We start from the raw sequence: 14,009 nt of genomic DNA, 5'->3' as shown, positions 1-14,009 counted from the left end.
GCTGCTCACTGCCATGGCGATGGAGATGTCATGGGTGGGTGGAAGTGAGAGAGAAGAGGCAAATAAGTTATGAGAGACAGAGCAAGGAGCAAGTGAGGGTCAGAGGAGGGCCATACGCAGCCACGGAATTTACCGCCAGAGGCTGACTGTGGCCTCCAACCATGGCACAACGGAGCTTGAGTCCGTGCAGAGAAAGGTCCCCATTTCAGGGACTCAGCTGGGCCCTAGTCTGACTTGCATAGCGTCAGGACGGCGCTCTGTTTGGGGAGGCTTTGTTTCGTTTCGCTTTTCTTCTAAGTCTTTGCGTTTTCTTCCCATGACCGTGTTACTCTTCTTACAATTTTCCTAGGATTGGAACAGTCATTTTCGGTGCCTCCGTCCCTGCTCTCGGTCTTTCCTCTATTAACCTGATTCTGCGCGATGCCCACCACAGAAAAGCCCGAATAGGATGACCAGGAAGCAGAAATGAATTCAGTTCTAAAAACACGGGAGGATGTTTACTTAGCAAGCACGCTCGCGTCTACAAGGAAGTTTTACAGGGCGCTGCATGCAGTGTTTGGTTTCAGGGGGTAAAGATAACTTCTGAGCGAGGAGAAGGTGCTGGCTCCTTCCGTCCACCCCGTGAGGCCCGGGGCGGCTGGGCCACGGCAAACTTGAAAAGGCAGGGCTTCACCTCGAGCCCAGCAGGTCCCCGGCTCCCTTTGGCTCCTCCACAGCGACAGGCCCAGGAAGCTACGCACACTCGACAGACCACGTGAGCTCTCTGTGGCCTCTGACTGATCTGGGTCAAAACTACGAAATGCCAAAAATGAAGAATTATTTTCTTTACAGGGAACGAGCTGAACTTTTACCCAGTCCTTGTCCAGGGTGTGGAATGCAATCACTCTGTTCACCGCCACAAACTCTGGTTCGGTGGGCATCCGCCAGGAAAGCAGGCTTAGTGCAGGCCTCTGTCCTCGCCTCTCCTCATTCGGGCCTACTTTACAGGGCCTGGAGCTTTCAGCAGAAAAGAAACTGTTTTTCTCAAGACAGGGTAGCTGTGTAGGGGGCGGACCTCAAACTCCATGCAAGTGTCTAGGGCCAGAGTAGGTGTTCTAGATAAACTGACAGGTGGGCCACAGTGAGACACTGTTTCGGTTTACCACCTGGGAGGGAGCAGACAACAGGCACCCAGTGGTCCCAGAGGTAAACCACTGATCAGGTACCTTCTAGGTGCTAAGCCAATACACAGCACAGGAGAAGACCCAGACCGTCACCCTAAGACCTAGCCATGCCAGTTGAGGACACTTATCAGCATTCCCAAACCAGTACTTTTGGTATTTTGAAAATCTGCTCTTTAAAAGCTGGAATTCATTTTCCCATTGAAATAACATTAAACATACCGGTTGGGTTCCCAGGCTAGCCCACTTGACCCACTTCAGGCAGTCACAAACCCCAGTGCCTTTGGGGTCTAGGCGGTTAATAAAGGCGTGAAGCAGGTTGAGGGGCCTGTGCCAAGCAGAAGGAGTGTACCATCCTCACCGGCAGCCCACCCCAGCCCTGCCTGCTTGAGGCCATCTGTGAATGGAGGCCACCAGGAGCCCACATCGTCCGGTTTTTCGGGCGAAGGCAGAATTCCAGACTTAACATTAAACTTTCAGTTTTTAAACACTGTCAAAAACTTTTAAAAGTCAAAACATACCTGCAGAGCTTCCAACTTGTTTTCTTTGTGATCATGTATCCAAAATACGATACGTTTGCCACGAAAAAGATGGGAGCAAGCACTGCCAGAGGGAGGGTTTAAATAAAATAAAGGAAGGAAGACTATAATCGCAGAGTGCTTTACCTCACAGATGCCGCTACTGGAGAGAGAAAAGTGGGAGAAATCTCAGCCTTCAGGTCAGTGGTCGTCAACCTGCCCTATGTGGAGGGCTATGAATGGAAGGGTGCTTTAGGATTATTTTTAAATATACATGATATCATGAAAGAGCTAGTATCTGGGGGCGGGGGGAAAGGGGCAGAGGGAGATGGAGAGATTCTTAAGCAGGCTCCACGCCCAGCGCGGAGTCTGACACGGGCTTGATCTCATAACCCTGAGATCATAAGCTGAGCCGAAAGCAAGAGTCGGACACTTAACCGAACGGGCCACCCAGGCATCCCTAAAGCTCTAGAATTGTACCTCATCCTGATTCCCCAGAAGGACAAGAGAGTCCTTCCAATACCCTGGCCCTCTCTCCCACTTACAAGTTGCTACTCTGCTCGTCATCAAAAGAGTCTGTCAGGGCTTTGTCAGTAAAATTGGAAGCGATCACCAAGGCACAGAACCCTCCAAGAACAACACGACGACCAAGGCATCGTCTAGCCTCACCCTGGTTCACTAACTCCCATCCCACCTTTGGAGGACTCAGCAGAATATAACGGAGATGAAATCTCCCTCGAGGTAACTCACGACTAGCCTCCAGTCTCTGCTTTGCCTCAGGACCCCACAGAACAGTCCCCCAAACACGTTCAGGTATTTCAGGATTACTTTTACCACCACAAGTTTTTAGGGCGAAACAAGGAGGTACAAAAAAGGGAAATGAAAAAAGAGGTTGGGGGGGGGGCGTGGGGAGGAAGAAGCCGGAGAGAAATATTCTTAAAATAGCTGATCAAAAGTTAACAACCCAAAGGAAAAGAGGAAGAGACTTATGTATTACGTCTTCATGAGAAAGGAGGCACTTGTGGCTGAATGAACAGCTGAGTGTGTCAGGACATGTAAAAGGAAGGGCCCACAGTCCACACACAAGGGAAATGTCAGAAAGAGCCACGGGATTAAAGAGTTCCCAAGGCCAGCCACCAGGTTGTGCCAATGATCTGGGACAAAAGGGTTGAAACCTGGAACCAGGAGAGGAAAACCACCCAGCTCATAGCCCTAGACGTATGGGACATTCTTTTGCCCATTTTGAGGGCAGGGGTTCTTTTTCTTGTGGATTTTTTGGAGTCTTTGCACATTCTGGGTACAAATCCACTTGCCAGTTATAGGTGTTACATGTGTCTTTTGATGATCCGAAGTTTCTCATGTTCATGTCATCCAACTTATCAATCTTTCCCTTTACAGCTTGTGCTTTTGGTGTCTTCCTAAGAAATGTATGGCTACCTCAAGGTTATGAAGATATTCTGCGTCGTCTCGTAGATGGAGTTTTACTTTGTCTTAACCCACACATGTAGAGGGATGATCTCTCTGGAATCTACTCTTGTGTATGAAGTGAGGTGGGGTCAAGATTCACTTCTTTCCTCATGGAAACCCAACGGTCCCAGCACTGGTTATTAAAATGACTGTCATTCTCTCCTGCGCAGCAGAGCCTCCTATGTCATCAGTCAGGTGTCCAGATACATACAGGTCTGTTTCTGGGCTCCCTGTCCCAACTCCTTTGGTCAGAAATAAGACAGACAAATAGGTCCATTATTGTATCACGGAGCACTAAACTTAAATCGGGCGATTTCAACCTGAGGATGTGCCAACAAGTAAAGTCGAAGAAAGTATAAACTGAGGAACCCGTCTTGCAAAGTGAGTTCAATGTGGACAGGCACAGTCTGAGAAGAGGGCCCCAGTCTGGACCTCTCAGAAGGAAAAGGAGGAGCAGGAGTGGACAAAGAAAGGAAGCAGCAAGGGACAGTGGTAAAAATGAGTGTTGGTTTTTTTTGTAGACAGTAATACAGTGATCAAGCAGACAGATTCATACTGTGTAAGAGAAAACCTGCAACCAAACCGTGCCTATCTACTACTTAGCTGTGTGACCTTGGGCAAGTCAACTCAGTCTTCTTGAGTCTCAGTTTCCTCTTCCCCATTGGACTGTGCAGATTAAATAGGTTAACTGATGTACGTCACTTAGTCCAGGGCCTACCACTGTAAATATTCAAAAAGAGTTTGGGTGCTGCCTTCATCATGGTTAGGGATACAACGGAGACGAGTCGAACTGTTGGAGCAACCGTGCTGTTCAACAAACCTTTAGTGAGTACATACTACTAAACAAAGATAGTACCTAGAGTGGTCAAAAACTCAGACGAAAAAATGAGACAGGTTTGAATCTAAATTCTAGTATAGCCTCTTTACTTGTTATGTAGACTTGAACAACTTATTTCTTCCGTCTAAGTTTCTAGTTTCAGCTTCATGCATACTTCCTAGGGGCTTTCTTGGTAAGGCTGGTAATGAGACACAGACGCATTCTGCGCAATGCCCAACAAGTAAACACCCATCTAGAAAACCCTGAAGACTCCACCAAAAAACTATCGGAACTGGTAAATGAATTCAGTAAGGTTACAGAAAACAAAATTAATGCACAGAAATCTGTTGCGTTTTTGTACACTACTAATGAAGTAGCAGAAAGAGAAATCAAGAAAACAATCAAATTTGCAATTGCACCAAACAGAGTAAAATACCTAGGAATAAATTTAACCAAGGAGGCTGAAGAAGACCTGTACTCTAAAAACTGTAAGACACTGATAAAGAAATTGAAGAACGGGGGCGCCTGGGTGGCACAGCGGTTAAGCGTCTGCCTTCGGCGTGATCCCGGCGTTATGGGATCGAGCCCCACATCAGGCTCTTCCGCTATGAGCCTGCTTCTTCCTCTCCCACTCCCCCTGCTTGTGTTCCCTCTCTTGCTGGCTGTCTCTATCTCTGTTGAACGAATAAATAAATAAAATCTTTGAAAAAAAAAAAGAAATTGAAGACGACACAAATAGAAAGATCTTCCATGTTTATGGACTGGAAGAACCAATATTGTTAAATGTCCATACTACCCAAAGCAATCTACAGATTCAATGCAATCCTTAGCAAAATACAAGTAAGATTTTTCACAGAACTAGAACAAATAATCCTGAAATTTCTGCGGAACCACAAAAGACCTAGAATAGCCAAAGCGATCTTGAGAAGAGCAAAGCTGGAGGTATCACAATCCCAGATTTCAAGTGAGTTCAATGTGGACAGGCACACTATGCTACCCAAAGCTATAGTGATCAAAACTATAGTATGGTATTGGCACAAAAACAGACACGTAGATCAACGCAACAGGACAGAGAGCCTAGCAACAAACCCATGCATATATGACCAATTCATCTATGACAAAGGAGGCAAAAAGATACAACTGGGAAAAGTCAATCTTTTCATCAATAAATGGTGCTTGGAAAACTGGACGGCTACATGCAAAAGAATGAAATTGGACTACTATTTTCTGTTCACTATTCAAACTCAAAATGGATTAAAGACCTAAACGTTAGACTTGAACTCATAAAATTCCTAAAAGAAAATATCATAGACAGTCATCTCTTAGCCTCAGCAATATATTCAGGGATATGTCTCCTCAAGCAAGGGAAATAAAAGCAAAAATAAACTACTGGGATTACACTAAAATGAAAAGCTTCTGGACAGCAAAGGAAACCATCAACAAAATAAAAAGGCAACCTATTGAGTGGGAGAAGATATTGATATGTCCAGTAAGGAGTTAATATATAAAATATATAAAGAACTTACACAACTCCACACCAAAAATCCCCCCAAACAATCCAGTTAAAAAATGGGAAGAGGACATGAATAGACATTTTCCCAAAGACATACAGATGGCCAACAGACACATGAAACGGTGCTCCATATTACTAACCGTCAGGGAAATGCAAATCAAAACCACAATGAGATATTATCTCACACATCAGAATGGCTCATGTCAAAAGGACAAGAATTAACAAGTGTTGGCAAGGAGATAGGAAAAAAGGGAACCCTATTCACTTCTGGTGGGAATGTAAACTGGTGCAACCACTGTGGAAAATAGTACAGAGGTTCCTCAAAAAATTAAAAATAGAAATACCACATGATCTAGTAACTCCACTGGGTATTTACCCAAAGAAAATGGAAACACTAATTCAAAAAGATACACGCACCCTTATGTTTACTAGAGCACTATTTACCATATTGCTGTTGTACTATTTACAATAGTCCAGATATGTCAAGTGTCATCCACAGATGAAAGGATAAAGGAGATACGGTATACATATACATACACATATACGGACCTGGACTATTACTCAGCCATAAAAAAGAGTGAGCTCTTGCCATCTGTGACAACACGGATGGACCTAGAGAGTAATAAGTGAAATAAGTCAGAGAAAGACAATACCATACAATTCCACTTACACATGGAATCTGAAAACAAAATAAATGAACAAACAAACAAAAAAAACAGACTCTTAAATATGGAGAAAAACCTGGTGGCTGCTACAGGGGAGGTGAGTGGGAGGATAAGCAAAATAGATAAAGGGGATTAAGAGGTACAAACTTCCAGGTGCAAAGTAAGTAAGTCATGGAGATAACAAGTACAGCATAGGAATATAGCCAATAATATTGTAATAACATGGAGACAGATGGTGACTGTACTTAAGGTGGTGAGCCCCGAGTGATGTAGACACTTGTCGGACCAATGTGCTGTGCACCTGAAACTAACGTAACACTGTATGTCAATTAGACTTCAATAATGATATTTAAAATTCAGGGAAAAAAACACCAAAATAAATGCTCAACTCGTTTCAGCTATCATGACGATGGAACAATGATGCCGACAATGATAATTTGGGGCATGGTACCATATTGGGCACTGGAAGAAAAGGCCTACTAACACCTTGAAAGACCTACAGTCCCTGGCATTCCTGGTCTTCCATCCACATACTAACAAAGCACGGCCAGCCTAGCTTCAGAGTGATAAGACCAAGTAGTTGATAAGATCAAGTGTGTTCAGGTGGTAGGTCCGAGGCAGAGGAAGCGCTCAAAGAAGAAAGGTTAGAGATGCCAAGTAAAAGCCAATTGCTATACCCGTTAAATACTTGGTAAGGTAATGTCTAATCTCCGGGTACTTTAAGAAGAAACAAAAACACAGGATCTGCAAATATTATATAATTAGACAAAGTCTGAATAGATGCTGGGCTGGGGGCGGGTGTCAGACATGGTGCTCATAGCTTAGAAGTCTGATGGGGAGAAGATTCCGGCAGGCACAGTGCTCAGTGCTGCCAATAGCTTCAATCAATAATGATGACCATGGTGCGGTCAGCCTGAAGACTGCATTTTGTTGGTCTCCTGGCACCACCCGCCCCCCAGAGCCACTGAGGAGTCGTTCCCCTCAAATGCCCAACCCGAGGGACCATGGCACTTCTACCCAGGTGGCTGCGCTAAAGTAAAACACGGCCCAGCAGTGACAACAAACACCCCAAGGACACAATGTGGTACCACGTGCCAAGTGCAAATCCGAGACAAGGGCTGGGGACAGCCTGTGCTGGAGGGTAGGTGCTGGCAGAGGTGAGATGCCGATGCAGACCCAGAATGTCACCACAGACGGGGAGCTGGAGCCAGGCAGCAGCAGACAGTAAGTGGCCTGGCAGACACTGGCCCTGAGAGCACGGGACTCCCACGGCTGTGGGGTGAGGGAAGAAGAGCGAAGGCCAAGTCAGGTCCTGAATTCACATCACAAATGGAAGTGAGCTCCAGCACCGAAAGAGACTCCCTCATGGAATATGCCCAAGGGAAACAGAGTGACGGGGCGTGTTTGTTTGCTGGGGGGGATGGTCAGGCCTGGGATGGCGGATACTGTGACCAGGGTGCCCTCTTTGTAAGTAGATGCTTTCTCCTGGGCAGACTGACTCAGTCTGCCTCTCGGGCCAAAAGTCCAGGCTCCAAAGTGTACTGCCCAAGCTGGCTCCCATCACCTTCTGGGATAGTGAAAGAGGTTAAAACGTCTATCTTGTCCTAGGCCACCAACCATGAAATCTTAAGCTCCAGCCACAGAGGGCTCACGGCTCAGCTTCACACAAAACCTAGGCTGACAACAGGACCGGCACCTGCTATTCTGACGACGCACCGAGGCTGAGTGAACCAGTCACTCCACCAGCCAAAGCCCCTAGAAACCCCTGGACCGGGGGCCTCCGGTGCTGCCTGAAACGCGAGGGGACAAAGTCTGCTTGGGACTCAGGGAGTAACCCAACACACCTCTTGGCCGGCTGCTCTTGAAATCCTGGCCCTGTCAACGGATGGAAATAATTTCCAGAGAAACGAAGTGTGGCTGGGCCACGTGAGCTGGGCTGAAGGGAGCCCTACCCCATCCCTGCACGGTGGAACGTGCGGTCTGTGCCACAGGCCAGGCGTGGCCGGGGTGGGGGTGGGGTAAGAGGTCTTGCCCAGGTGCCCTCTGGCCCAGGCTGGGACCCTCCGATGTTATTGCTGCTCTTGGGGTTCTTTGTCTTGATCCAGGAGGGAAGCTCCGGGCCGGAGCAGATGTCTCTAGGGTATGTAGATCCTGGACAGCTGATGATTCATGGAGCTGGACTGACCTTTGTGTGAACACACAAGCTCAGCGCCATGTCACTCAAGAAAGAAGTTTCTGTCCTGCTCCAGAACAAACTACTGCTTTGCTTAGCTGAGTCAGATCGAGACAGCAGGAGTCGCAGACACCAGTAGGACAGGGGCTTCCCCAAACAACTCTGACTTGAGCTTTAATTTCCATACCGCGTTCTCCCCCACACAGGGGCATGCCCGTGCCCATACGCGCAGCCTAAGAAGGAAGAGGAAAGACACCAGGGCCATCACGCAAGTCTTGCAAGCCAGCATGCAAGTCTGGGCTTTCCGCAAAGTGCCCACCTTGCCAGGAGCTGGAGCAGGGACAAGGCCTCCAGGGCTGAAGTGGGTGGGAGAGGGGCCAGGGGCAGTCTAAAATGTAATAGTTAATGTCATATTTGGGGCAATCTTTGGGATGCATTTTCATAACACTGCTTTCAATTTCAGCATATTGTTTTCACGGTATGAAACCTCACCAAAAGTAAGGTTCCAAAAATCTCTGATGGTGTGAATGAATACATCCTCTGCCTACAGAGAGCTCATGAGTGGGGAGGGCTTTGTTGACCAGAATCTTTGGGGCTGAGACACAGTCCTGCGGTTGTCTTATTGACGGAGGGAGAGTGCTGGTGCAAAGTTCTTCTAAGGTGTTCTGCTTTCTGAAGCCCACTGGGACAGGTGGGCAGTGGTTACGCTCAGGTTAGGATCTGGGGCCGGCCTCTAAGGTCAATGTTCTTCCCCCAAAGCAGAGCAGCGATAATAGCTCTGCCTTAAAAAACACAGGATCACATTAGGAGGTTTCCCCCAGTGCCATGTAATTTGGGGTGAGTGTCTCACCAACACTCTCCCTCTGAAAACTTTAAAACCTTCAGGCAGCTGGGTGAGTACTGAAAAAGCAGGCTTGTCCTACAATAAGAACAGACCATTTAGTTATCCCAGAAAGTATGCCTGGGGCCGTGTGTGTGTGTGTGTGTGTGGCAGAGTGCTAGGCACATTTTATGGAACTCTACCTCGGCCAACAGGGGATTTCCCAGATCACCAGAGGCCGGTAATCTGGAAAAGCAGGGCACCAGGAGGACAACTGGCTCCTCATTCCCACCCTGGCCCCCCCCTCCCCACAAATGAGGAGGCTCGAGTCTTGCCACCACCCAGGCCATAGCACGTTAAGCATCACTCCATGCCTTTCTGGAGAGGCGGAGCTGGGTGGTAGGGACGGACCAGCAGGCTAGGTGCGCTGACAGCATCGTCGAGAAGCTTCTGCGTCAGGTGACATGAGAAAACTCCGACTAGTGCTTCCGAGAACCTGGAGTCCCTAGAGGACTGTGGAGGACACGGGACCGGAGCCTAACAGCCAATGAACGCCCCTCAAGGAGCACCCCCCTCCACTGACCTCACAGTCAGGTAAAAGCACACCTCGTGAAGTCACCCCAAGAGCAGTAACCACCATTCCTGCCCCAGACCCAACAGCAGTCACCTAGCCCCACGCAAATGGCCTGGTCTGACCCTCCAGATAAAGCCTTTAGAGTTCTGGTGATACAAGTTACCCTCGAGGTCATCTGGCCTCACTTTTCACCAATAACAAGACTGGCCTTGGGTTCAAGGCCAAGGTGGGGGACCCTGGCTGGGTGACTGTCTCTCTGCCTAAACTTTCTCCCCTGTAAAGTGGGGCTAATGAGCTAGTCATACCCCTTCCCAGTGTTCCTGTGAGGAGCAAACGAGTCCCTCTTGGTAAAGCGCTCTGTAATACTGCCTGGGACGCAAGAGTTCAGAGTGGTAGCTGTCGTTTATATTACCAGCGTCCGTGCGTGGTGGCCCCTCGGCTCACCCGGAAACACTGTCGGCTCCACGGAAAGAGCTCCCTACCTCACAGGGTCCCTCATCTTCCCGCCTTCACATCCTTTACGGCTCAAACGCTGGGAAAGTATTTTAAGTTCCATGCGTCAACATCAGCCTCTCTGCCACTGTTACCCACTGGCCCCGGGGTTGCCCTCTGGAGTGCACACAGTAAGCCTGAAACCCACATCATGTGACAGGCCTTTAAATACACAAAGCCGTGCCCAGCAAACCCGCTCCACCAAAATCTTTCCCTGTCCGGGATCAATACGGCCAGGTTTCACAGGCCAGCAGCTCCTCCTCTCCGCTTACTCTAGTTTGACATTTTCCTTCCTAATTGGGATCAACAACTGGACAACGGTCCAGAAGCGGCCCTCGTGGCCAAGGGACAGCAGACTGATCCCCGGCAGAGACTGCTTCCCTCCCTAGGACTCCCCACTCCCTCTCTCTGGCTCAGTCCAGGGCGGCCACCCTGCTTGTCCATTCCTGCCCTAACTCCACACACCCCTTCGAAAACCTCGCTGGGCATCTTTCTTGGGACTCTCTTCCTTGCGATCTTAGGGATAGATGAGTAAACCTTTGCTGAATTATTTCTATATGAAAAACACTAAGCCAGATGCTTTCACACATATTATGTCTGCTCATCTGCTCCATTTCCCTTAGCTGGGAATCCAACCCTGTTCTCTGATCCTGAGCTTACCTGCCCCCCTTTCCTGAGTGCTCCCTGGATGGATGCTTTCTTCCTGGCCAAGCTCATCCAAGGAGAAGGCTCTCGGACACTGCTGATGCTGGCCTAGAAGCTGAGGCCTGTGGTCTCTGCGAGACAAGAAAATGCATCTACCTTCGTTCTCCATTCTTTGCCAGGCAGGCCACGCACCTGCCACCATGATGTTCTCCCTTGTCTAGCCATGTTAGAGTTGAGATCCTGGCAGTGTGCGGTCACGTGTCATCACATGTGCTCAGCTGGTGCCTCCACCGAGACAGAGCACGAACGTTTCAAAGACGGGGCCCAGGCGAGCTTTGGAATTCTTTCCTTCTTCCCAAAGCTCAACTCCCAGTGGCATTCAGTCAATGCTTGTCGACTGGCTGATGGGGCTACAGTAGGCCTCCCTGTCAACACGACCACCCCGAGTCCCTGACAAGCACACTGGAAACAGGCTCATTCGTCCAAGGCCCTTCCCTGCATGCCGTGGTCCTCTGAGATTTCTGCTGCTCGCTCCTTCCTTTGAACCACGCTTGTCAAACATGAGTTTACTCATCTTACTCCAGTTTCTAGAAAGGGTTCCCAAGCAAATACCAAAGGGACATCCAGCTTGTGCTTTCACAAACACAAGCGATCACCTTGCCCTCTGGCTGGATGGTACTAAGAATGTGCTAGGCTTTAAACAGTGAACCCCAACCCTGAACCCTGGCGTCCATTCCATGGTTCTCCCTGTGGCCCCGCAAAAGCCTGAGAATGCAGGAGACAGAAATCAGCTGTCCTGGGGCGCCTGGGTGGCACAGCAGTTAAGCGTCTGCCTTCGGCTCAGGGCGTGATCCCCGCGTTATGGGATCGAGCCCCACATCAGGCTCCTCCGCTATGAGCCTGCTTCTTCCTCTCCCACTCCCCCTGCTTGTGTTCCCTCTCTCGCTGGCTGTCTCTATCTCTGTCGAGTAAATAAATAAAATCTTAAAAAAAAAAAAAAAAAAGAAATCAGCTGTCCTCACCACACAGGTAGGAAGACCACGGTCAAACCTGTCCTCATCCAGGAAATGAAAAATCAGAGATGAACAGCTCCCCATGGCTATTAACTGGATCTTAGCTAAGGAAAGAGAAGAACACTATCCTCACCTGATCTGGTGGTCGATGAAGGGAACGAGCAAAGGGGTGACATCCACAGCCCCCGGGAGGCAGGTGGGAAGCTGGAGCCTTGCCACCCTCGGGCTCCTCCTGGGGTGGGCCGAAATTCTTGCTATTATTACAAATGTCACCAACCAAGGAGAAGAGGGGGCAAAGCCCTCCACCTTGTGGCCCAGCTCCAGGTATTTCACGGACACGAACATGCTCCAGACAGAAGCTCAGGGTCCTCTGAGACACAAAGATTGGTGACTTCATGGGGAAGGCCCAATGTCCTTGGAAGGCTGTGCCGGGTCTAGTTCATTAACGAGCTCTTACTAAGTTATCTCTGATTCCTCTAAATACTTGCAGCGCTTAAGACAACGCCAGGCACACGGTGTTTGTTGATGCTGTTACTGAATCCAGGACAGGAGGAGAAAGAGAATCAAAATTAAATATAAGATATGGTTCATAACCAAAGGAGTTCCTAAAATAGCCTCCAGAGCTAACATGATTTGGGAGCAGTTATAAAACAGTCTAAATGTAAGGAAGCTTCTGGTGGACCTGGACTGCGTCTTGTGGCCCCTTATGCCATCATGATGGCACAAGGCACATCCATTTCCAGAAATCGTCTGTTGGCTGAATGGACAAATGAACACAAGAATGGGAATACGGTACAACTTCTTTCGGGCCTACTTCTAAGTATCTGAAATACCAACGTGTACCTCTCATTTTCGGATCACAAAATAAGCAGATGCTACTGACTGACCACGTCTTACCATCAGGCTCTACTCAGAGTTATTACACACCACCTTGGGCAAGGAGTAGAAAAATGCGTCCCAGCAAGCCACTCCCAACCCTGACCTCCCTCCCCAACTTTTGGCTCCCCTGTCTCCTTTCTCTCACACATAGAACCAAGTAACAAGTTAAAAAAAAACTCTTTATGAGTAACCTTTGCTCCTTGCCAAGATGACGAAGCCAAAGTTACACCATGGAACGCATCCCCCCTCCTGCTGATTCGTAACCTGCTCAGACCTGAGCCGGCATCTATCCAGCTGACCTCTAAGACCCAGCCTTCTCCCCGGGGCCTACGGGACTGCAGGCAGAGGCTACCTCCCTCTCCCACAGACCTGACCCCTACTGACCACCAGATGAGGAATAGTAGCAGAGCCTCTATTCAGCTTAGAGCCCTCAACTGGAGTTTGGCTTCCTACCAAGGTTGCCTTGTGGCCTTGGCCCTCGGTGTCACAGATACGGATGTTCCCTTCATTCCCCTCCAGAGAGGGCCTTCGAATAAGGCCAAGTCCTCAAACTCGGATGCCTCTGGCCTTTGATGTACCCAAAGAACATCCTCCTCCTTATGACCGTGGACCTCAATATCCGTGAAGCACCTGTCAGATATCTGGCCCTGGGCAGGCCTCACAGCTCACTCAGTCTTCGCAATGGTACTACGAAGCCGAGACGCCTGTTGCCTGCACTTTACAAGTTAGGAACTAGGAAACATGTTCAAGGATGTCCAGCCAGTAAGCAGACCTACAAGCCCACCCTCTTAACCCCTGTGCTAGACATGCTAGTGAGAACCCCTTCCTCTTAGGAAACTTCCTCCAAACACCTGTCCTTTGTCAGTGAACGACTCCCTATTTTCACAACTGACAAGCCCTGGTCTAAAGGTGGGACTAACCACATTTCCTTAAGAAAAAAACAAAAACAGCCAAACATACGTGTGTGTTTTTTGTAAATAAGTATTTTTAAAGTAGGTTTTTACTACGAACTCATTTACATGGGGTGTAATGTATGTATAACTCCCTCCAGTTTACAAAGTAGTATGACCAATTATCCCATCACATCCCCCCTGGAAGCCTCGTGAAGCAGGCCACCATTTCTCTTTCACAGATGAGCAACTGAGAAAAGCAAGGGGAGTCAGCCAGGAGGGCCCAGCCGGCGAGCAGCAGAGTAATCGTAAGTGACCCAGGACTTGCAGACGCCCAGAAAACACATCTTAACGTTAGCATGAGCGTTGGCGGGGCCTCGGGG

The sequence above is a fragment of the Ursus arctos genome, unplaced genomic scaffold (assembly GCF_023065955.2).
Source record: "Ursus arctos isolate Adak ecotype North America unplaced genomic scaffold, UrsArc2.0 scaffold_2, whole genome shotgun sequence".
NCBI classification, from domain to species: domain Eukaryota; kingdom Metazoa; phylum Chordata; class Mammalia; order Carnivora; family Ursidae; genus Ursus; species Ursus arctos.
Note: the sequence above shows the minus strand (reverse complement) of the source record.